The following is a 9,251-nucleotide window of genomic DNA, read 5'->3' as shown; positions in this document are numbered from 1 at the left end:
CGGTAAAATAATTTGACGAACATGATCAGTAAAGTCTATTTTAACTGATATCTCGTTAATGAATATGACGTTTGCACAAGTTACTGAAAATCGGCAGTCAAGTTTGCCATAGTGATCGGTAGTTCGTTATTTCACCGAGTTTCGGCGTTTCAGTTTGAATGTGAACTCTAATGTGAATAGACGGCTGCCAGAGCGCATAGAAATCTCATACACTTTTTTGCATTCAATTAGTTATTTGTACAACACCAAAAATACAATCTGCAATAAATCCTACTTTCATATTATTGACGCGTTTGATATTTGTTTTGGTTCATCCGAAAATGAATAAAAATAATAATTTACTGAATTTCGGCAAAGAACATTACCGATCAATTCGGTAGCACATTACCGAACGAAACGGCAAATTTTGACAGCTGGGTGGTGTTGAACATTTAACGACCGATCGGTAATCTTATAAGATACGATATCGACTGAAATAAAAACTCAGCCTAAAAAATTTTAAAAATTGTTCATGACAATTAGGAAATTTCCAATAAGGCCGTTACAAATAATTAATTTAAATTATGTCCTACTGGTTTCCAAAAGATCAAGAGGGGGGTTAATAAAAAATAAATATTAATATGAAAAAAATAAAAAAAACTCCTCGGATTTGTTAAAGAACGTGTTGAAAATCCTCAAAATTGTCCAAATTTTATTTTGTTGCCCCCTCAAAATATTATTTTCGGGCAAAAAATAGGAAGGGGGAGGAGGGCATAATTGTTTTTAAATATTTGAATCGGCCTAAAGAAATCATGGTATGAGCATTAAAAAAATATTTAATTTTCTACAAATAATGCAAAATTTCCATAAACAATTAAGAATTTTCCACAAAACAAAAATAAATTAACACTTTTAGAACCAAAAATTGCAAATATAAAAGAAAAATTTTCCATGAAGAAATCAAAATGTTCCACGGAAAAAATACAAACATTCCCTAAATAAATCAATATTAGCAATAAATAATTACATCATTTTCCACAAAGTTAATATTTTTGCCGTTCTCGTATACTAAGTATACGGTAAAGGCTATATGATCGCTCCAAAAACAAACTTTTTATAGAAGGCCCGGAGACCCATAGTGTTATATACCGCCGGGAATAAGTATAAAGACAAGCATGATATTCATACATTTTCATCATGATTGAGGATCGATATCTCGATTCGTAGCGATTCGATTTGGCTGAAATTTTACTAGGCACCTGTTTTTAACTTGAACTTTCGATCTTTGAGTAAATTTTATACATCTCTGTTGATTTTGACCTCAAAATCTGGAAATAATTATAAAGACACCACTTTTTTATATGGAGCTCCATACAACGGAACTGTCTTCATAATTATTTCCAACAGAAACGCGTATAACCAGAATATATGCATAAATGTAACTATCATTGAATAAAAATTCAAGTCATTTTAGGCTTGTTGGCAAAAAATTAGCCCAATCGAATCGCTAAGAATCGAGATATTGACTTCCCAATATGGCCATTTTGTATGGAAACCGAGCTTGTCTTTATACTTATTTCCACCAGTGTATACCAATTGACTCAGTTCGACGAATCCAGGTGATGTCTGTGTGTGTGTGTGTGTGTGTGTGTGTGTGTGTGTGTGTGTGTGTGTGTGTGTGTGTGTGTGTGTGTGTGTGTGTGTGTGTGTGTGTGTGTGTGTGTGTGTGTGTGTGTGTGTGTGTGTGTGTGTGTGTGTGTGTGCGCAAAACTACTAAAAAAATGTCACTCATTTTTCGGGCACTTATCCTCAACCGATTTGCTCGCAACAAGTTGCATTCGACGCAGAATCCTGTCCCATTGTTTGCTATTTGAAATTGGCTAGATCGGACTATGGGATCAGAAGTTATGGCCAAAATACAAATTCATACGAAAAAATCGCGTGAAAAATGTCACTCATTTTTCGGGCACTTATCCTCAATCGATTTGCTCACCACAAGTTGCATTCGACGTAGAATCCTCTTCCATTGTTTCCTATTTGAAATTGGCCAGATCGGACTATTGGATCAGAAGTTATGGCCAAAATACAAATTCATACAAAAAAATCGCGTAAAAAATGTCACTCATTTTTCGGGCACTTACCCTCAACCGATTTGCTCGCAACAAGTTGCATTCGACGCAGAATCCTCTCCCATTGTTTCCTTTTTGAAATTGGCCAGATCGGACTATGGGATCAGAAGTTATGGCCAAAATACAAATTCATATAAAAAATCGCGTAAAAAAGATCACTCATTTTTCGGGCACTTATCCTTAACCGTTTTGTTAGCAACAAGTTGCATTCGACGCAGAATCCTGTCCCATTGTTTTCTATTTGAAATTGGCCAGATCGAACAAATTCATACGAAAAAATCGCTTAAAAAATGTCACTCATTTTTCGGACACATATCCTTAATCGATTTGCTCACAACAAGTTGCATTCGACGTAGAATCCTGTCCCGTTGTTTCCTATTGAAAATTGGCCATATCAGACTATGGGATCGAAAATTATATCATTTTTTGCCTTTTTATGGAAAAATCGCTAAAAAAAACTCACTCATTTTCCAGGCACTTTTCCTCAACCGATTTGCGAGCAAATTGCATTCGACGCAGAATGTCTCATATTTTCTTATTGAAAATTGGCCAGATCGGACTATGGCCTTAGATGTTATGGTCAAATTACTATTTATTGTGAAAAAGAGTTCGAAAAAGTCTAGCTCACTTTTTTAGCACTTAGACTTCATCTATTCCCAAAGAAACACAAATTCAACAAATCTGGTTGCAGTAACCATATTGTGACTGAATCCGGTCATATATAAGTTACTGTGATTGATGTGCAATATGTGTGCTTCTCAGGTCGCTCGCAACAGATTGCATTCGACGCAGAATCTTGTCCCATTGTTTTCTATTGAAAATTGGCTAGATCGGACTATGGGATCGGAAGTTATGGCCGAAACACCATTTTTGCCTTTTTATACGAAAAGGCTGTATGTTCGCTCCAAAACCAAACTTTTACAGAAGGCCTGGAGACCCATAGTGTTATATACGTATAAGCTCGACGAACTGCGATGATGTCTCTGTGTGTGTGTGTGCGCGCACCAAAAGTGCGAAAAGTTTAGCTCACTTTTTTGGAACTCATCCTCAACCGATTTAATTCCAACTATAGATAGTAGAATATATAGATGAGCGAAAGCATGGCTGAGTCGATTTTTTTGCCCGTGCACACGCGCATATGACGTCACAGCCCTTAACGTTTCCATTGAAATCGTGACGTCATGCTCGTTTGGAAACACGTTTGACAGTTCGTTTGGAGACAGAGGATTTATCTTCACTCATCTATATGTATTCCACTATATATAATTCCAACAAGTTTCATTCGACGCGGAATCCTGTCGTATTGTTTTCTATTGAAAATTTGGACCATGGGCACAGAAATTATGGCCAAAATATACTATGTGCTATAAAAAAGCGAGTAAAAAAGTCTAGCTGACTTTTAATGGACTTACCCTCATTAGCATGAGCATGAGCATGATGACCGTGCATTTCGTAGTTGCTACTCCGTGATCGACCAGAACAATCGCAATTGCACAGGGAACCAATGCAATGGATGGAAGCATGGGATTTGCTCTCCAACCTCAATGTGCACAGTCCGAGAGCCCTAGTATTTTGGATAGTCGATAACGGCGCTGGCCACGTCCTCACGGTCATCGGGGATGGGAAGGAATTGATGATGCAGTCACTCGCCCACTGCAAGCCGAGAACACCTCTGCACTCGCCACGAGTTCCTGCGGAATTTTATTGGAATCTTGGGGTTAAGGTTTTATGGCAGAGGTTCGTCTTGGTTAACGGGTTGCCAATGTGATAGTTATGAAAGGGTGGTGTAGTATTCTAATTGGATGCCGAATCGAACATATTCGTTCATTTCGAATTCTAACAGTAACCTGCTAGAACTAATCAAGTTGTAGGTATAGGGATAGAAGATGGAAACGGTATGAAAGCCCATTTCCAGTTCTAGCGATTGCTAGAACATGAGAAATATATGAAAAGATACAAAGTAGGAAGAATGGAACGGGCCTGGGATTGAACCCACGACCTCCTGCGTATGAGGCAGAAGCGGTAGCCAAATGACCACCAAGCCCGTTTACCTGACTTTTAATAGACTTACCCTCAACCGATTTACTCACAACAAATTGCATTAGACGCGGAATTCTGTTCTATTATTTTTTATTGAAAGTTGGCCAGATTGGACTATTACCTTAGAAATTATGGCCAAAATACTTTTTGCCTTTCTTGTGCAACAACACCCTCTTCATACGGGAGTTTGGCAGAAAGACGGTCATGAGATTTATATCATAACAAATATTGCCCTCCGCTCGCTTGATGGGAATGACATTTTCGTTTCCTTTTTGTGTAGTCGGAGCTTCAGTTCAATTTACATCCAAAAGTGCTATCCTTAAAATATATGACTGGGTAAAATAAAACAGGGGTATGTACAGTCACTCTCAAAATTGAGCGTACACACGGATTAGATGAATATATTCGAAAATTCCAAAGGAAATTTAATTGTTGGCTCGGTTGTTTTTAATGCATTTCATTATTCATCCCTTCCTTTAATGTATGCGTACATAAAATGGTTGAATTTTTTTCTCTAAAGTTCATTTTTTTGAAAATAATTTCAAAATACGCCTATTACATGTGACAAAGTTGAGCGTACAGTGATTTTTTTTCTACAAAATTTCTTATTATAAACACGATTAATGTATTTTAATATTGTTTTTTCATGATTATATTTATAATAATAAACATCCGCTACTTAAACATTCAATGTTTTGAAATTAAACCATGTTTTGGTCAAAATGGCGAACAAGTGAGAGGTAAGAACATTGCTATTTAACAATTCAATGCTGCTGGGCAAAATAGATGCTTTAATTTGTATGTTTCACCGGCATCGTATCTTATATATCATAGAAAATCGAAATCGAGCAAGACATACGTTTATTTTGGGAAAATTCAGTGGGTAAATGATGAAAACAGATGTAGACATACAGAGAAAACGACAAATGTTAGGAATGACATATTTCAAATTTAGTATGTCTTTAACTTAAATTTGTTTTAAAGCTCGATTATTGTCTCAGGTCTATCATTAAGAGTAGTATTATTGAATCCAATCATTCACAGTCGAATTCTAAAAGTACAAGATGCATGTTAAGGTACCGAACATAAAATCAGCTTTTTAACCCCGTAGAGCACTTCTGATTGAATATTGAAAATATAGCTTAAAATCGTAATTTCAAAATTAATTTTGGATTAAACTCCACGATCTGTTACCATAAGGGATACAATTGGATGGTTTCCATGTGGCGAGTAAAAATAAACTGGTTTAAGAGTTCGGCAGCTTTTTTAATTATATCTTGGTGAATTTAAATGATTCAACCAAATTTGTTCCTACGGTGACTGAGTCTTCAAATATAAAATGACATCTTATAATGTATCCGTGTGCTGCTTTTTTATTAATATTATTATTAATGAGTGTCCTGAGCTTATAAGCTACCTATACATCGACTTTTAAATAAAGTTATACTTAATTTGAAATATGCCATTCCCAACATTTGTCGTTTTCTCTGTATGTTTACAACTGTTTTCATCATTTACCGACTGAATTTTCCTAAATTTATCATATGTCTCGCTCGATTTCGATTATCTATCATATAAGACACAATGCCGGTGAAATTCATATCTTGAAGCATCTATTTTGCCCAGCAGCATTGAATTGTTAAATAGCATTGTTTATACATCTTACTTGTTCGCCATTTTGATTAAAACATGGTTTAATTTCAAAACATTGAATGTTTAAGTATGTATGTATTTTGAGATTATTTTCAAAAAAAATGAACTTTAGAGAAAAAATTTCAACCATTTTATGTGCGCATACATTGAAGGAAGGGATGAATATTGAAATGCATTAAAAACAACCGAGCCAACAATTATATTTCCTTTGGGATTTTCGAATATATTCATCTAATCCTTGCTGTACGCTCAATTTTGAGAGTGACTGTACGTCAAAAAGATTGGAAAAGGAAACAAAAATGTCGAAATTCTTATTAGCATATTGTAGATCAAGCTGAAAACCGAACCGAGGTCTCGCGACAATCGCATTTTCTCGCATTTCCGGATGTTGCAACTGCATCGCGAGTAGTGCGCAACTGTGCCATAGTCGGGCACCACTCGCGATGCAGTCGCGACATCCGGGAATGGGACAAAATATGATTTTCGGCTTTCAACTGGATCTACAATATCTTTGCCATAAATAATCAGATTTTCATAGAACGGACAAAGAAATTTGTCTTTTTTACTCCTAGCTACTAGCTCATCTATTTTCAAGCACACACATTTTACGAAGGTCGAGAAAGGCACCATCACCGCTAGGTGGATTAATCTGGGTTTTTATGAAAAAATCGCTAAAAAAATGTCACTCATTTTTCAGGCACTTTTCCTCAACCGATTTGCTCGCATTTGCATTCGACGCAGAATGTCTCATATTTTCTTATTGAAAATTAGCCAGATCGGACTATGGGCTTAGATGTTATGGTCAAATTACTATTTATTGTGAAAAAGAGTTCAAAAAAGTCTAGCTCACTTTCTTAGCACTTATACTTCATCTATTATCGCTCGCAACAGATTGCATTCGACGCAGAATCTTGTCCCATTGTTTCCTATAGAAACTTGGCCGGATCGTACAATTGGATCAAAAGTTAAGGCGAAAATACTAATTTTAAAACTACTAAATAAAATGCCATTTTTTGCTCTTATGCTCATCCGATTTGTTTGCAACAAATTGCGTTTGGCGAGAATTTTTTTTTATGCATATAAACAAATATGAAAAATAAGACCAATCCACATATTGGTGTTATTTGAGATTTTTCCAAACCTTTTGAACGAACGAGAAAGGCACCATCACCGCTAGGTGGATTAATCTGGGTTTTTTACCAAAAATTAAAACCTTTCCACAAAAAAATCAATAGAGAGCATTAAAAAAAGGAAATTTTAATTAAAGAATATAAAAAAGCAATAAAATTGAGCATTTTTCTATAAATTACCCCTTCTTTAAAAGCGTTTGAAATTCATGGGAAAATTTTATCAATTTATTGCTTTTTAGTATTTTTTTAATGGAATTTTTTAATTTTTTTTTATTGCTCTTTATTGATGTGAAAAAACCCAGCATTGTCCAGGTGTTGCAAATGTCACAATGAATTATTTGCAGCACCGCACTGTAGATCAATTTCCGTTCGTTTGTTTTGTTTTCCTCAACAGCTGACCCAAAATTATATTTCAATGACTTTTTAAATTTCCCCCGTTAAATTCATCACCTTTTTGTACATATAAACCTTGCGGATCCCAAAACGAATCGATTAGGGAAAAATCTTGCTAATCTGTCAACCCGTTCGCGAGTTAAATCGTCAGGAAGGAAATCTCAACTCATTCTTATTATATAGAGATTTTTTAATTTAATGATGATTTTTTAAATGCAATCTTCTCTATGTCATAAGCTTTTTCATACGTACTACTAGAATTTTGTGCATTTAGAACATTTAGGTGCATTATTAATTTTCTCCATCAATTATGCTAATTGTATCAATATAGGGCTCTTAAGCTTAAATTATTGCCTACATTTATTGCTTGGATTAATTTTAAATTCCAAGATCCTCTGAATTTTCAAGAATAATTATTCTGGAGTTGCAAGGCAAACCCTTCGAAATATTGACAAGAAATTCTTCGAAGCCTCCACGGAAAAATCTTTAGAATTTCAACGACATTTTTTCCGAAATTCGGTGGGAGAATTCCGAAAAATGTTTGGTAGAAATTTTGAAGAACAAGAAGAATCCGTAGAAGGATTCGAAATACATATTTACGATGAAAATTCTATTAACATCAAATTCCGAAGAATTTCCAGTACAAATAAGAAAAAAAATCCAGCTTACTTTTTTTACATAATCTCTAAAGATTTTTTTCAAACTCCTAGGGAAACTTTAATGAATCTTCAAAGGAAATTCTTCTAAATTTCCAATGGAATTTTTTTTTCATTTTCTAAAGGAAATTCTTAGAAATTTTCAATTAAATTTTTGCGCTCTGCGTTTAATGATTTAATAATTTGTATTTTTTACACCGCTATCGATATTCATCAAAAGATTTTCGTGTAAAAAAAACACGTGGTTCCAGAGCAACACCCCCCCCCCCATATATAACCACGTGGTTCCTGGACGGCCCCTTAGCTAAATTATATATTTGCAAGGGACACAGCAATGAATCTTATTCATGATCCGTTCATAACACTCTATTCTATGACTGCGGTTTTTAATTAACTCATTGGCCGATCAATACCCGCTGCAGATCGAGAATCCACCATGAATACGCAAAGATATGGCTATGATACATGAGCACATTTCCTACTTTCCGGCGATTGCTCAACCGGAAGGTACCGTTTTGACTCAAATCCCGAACATGACTCATATTCCGAACACTGGCGTTTAAGGGCCTAAAACAAATTCTTTGAGTCATTTTCCGTACTGAGGATCAAGCTTGTAAATAATTTCATGATTTTGCGGAATGAACTACGCGAATTAAGTTGGAATGGCCTTATAATCGCCAGTGTTCGGAATATGAGTCTTGTTCGGGATTTGAGTCAAAACGGTAAATTAATTGCAATGATTGAAAACTAGTGTTAAACATATTTTTGTAGTTATGGTATTGAGAACTGCACGGTAACATCTCTTTCTCTTTCGTTCCTTATAAACTTTGATGTTTACTGGCCTTGGCCGGGGGTCTGATGTTTTGGTTGTATTTTCGTAGTATAGATGCAGTCTCGTTTCTTCTACACTGAAAACCAAAACTACCCAAAAGTGGGTTGTTTGCACTCAAAACCGTGGTTTGAGCCAATAACCCAAATTTGAGTAAAATGACTTTTCTGGCACTAGGTATTTTGACTTTAATCCCATGTAAACAATTTACCCAAAGCTGAGTTTAATTTATCCAAAGCGGACCTTAATCAACCCAAAATAGAGAATATTGAATTTACTCAAATTTGGGTTATTGGGCTGAGCAACCTTGGTGAGGTGTTTACATCTTGCTCTAGTTTTGATAGCAATCATGGGAAAGAAAGGGAAAACTACCCAAATTTGAGTAAATTTTCTCTGCGATATTCTCATGAGTGCGTATATTGAACTCAAAGTTTGGGTTGAT

Source organism: Armigeres subalbatus, chromosome 2 (assembly GCF_024139115.2).
Source record: "Armigeres subalbatus isolate Guangzhou_Male chromosome 2, GZ_Asu_2, whole genome shotgun sequence".
In the NCBI taxonomy this organism is placed as follows: Eukaryota; Metazoa; Arthropoda; class Insecta; order Diptera; family Culicidae; genus Armigeres; species Armigeres subalbatus.
Note: the sequence above shows the minus strand (reverse complement) of the source record.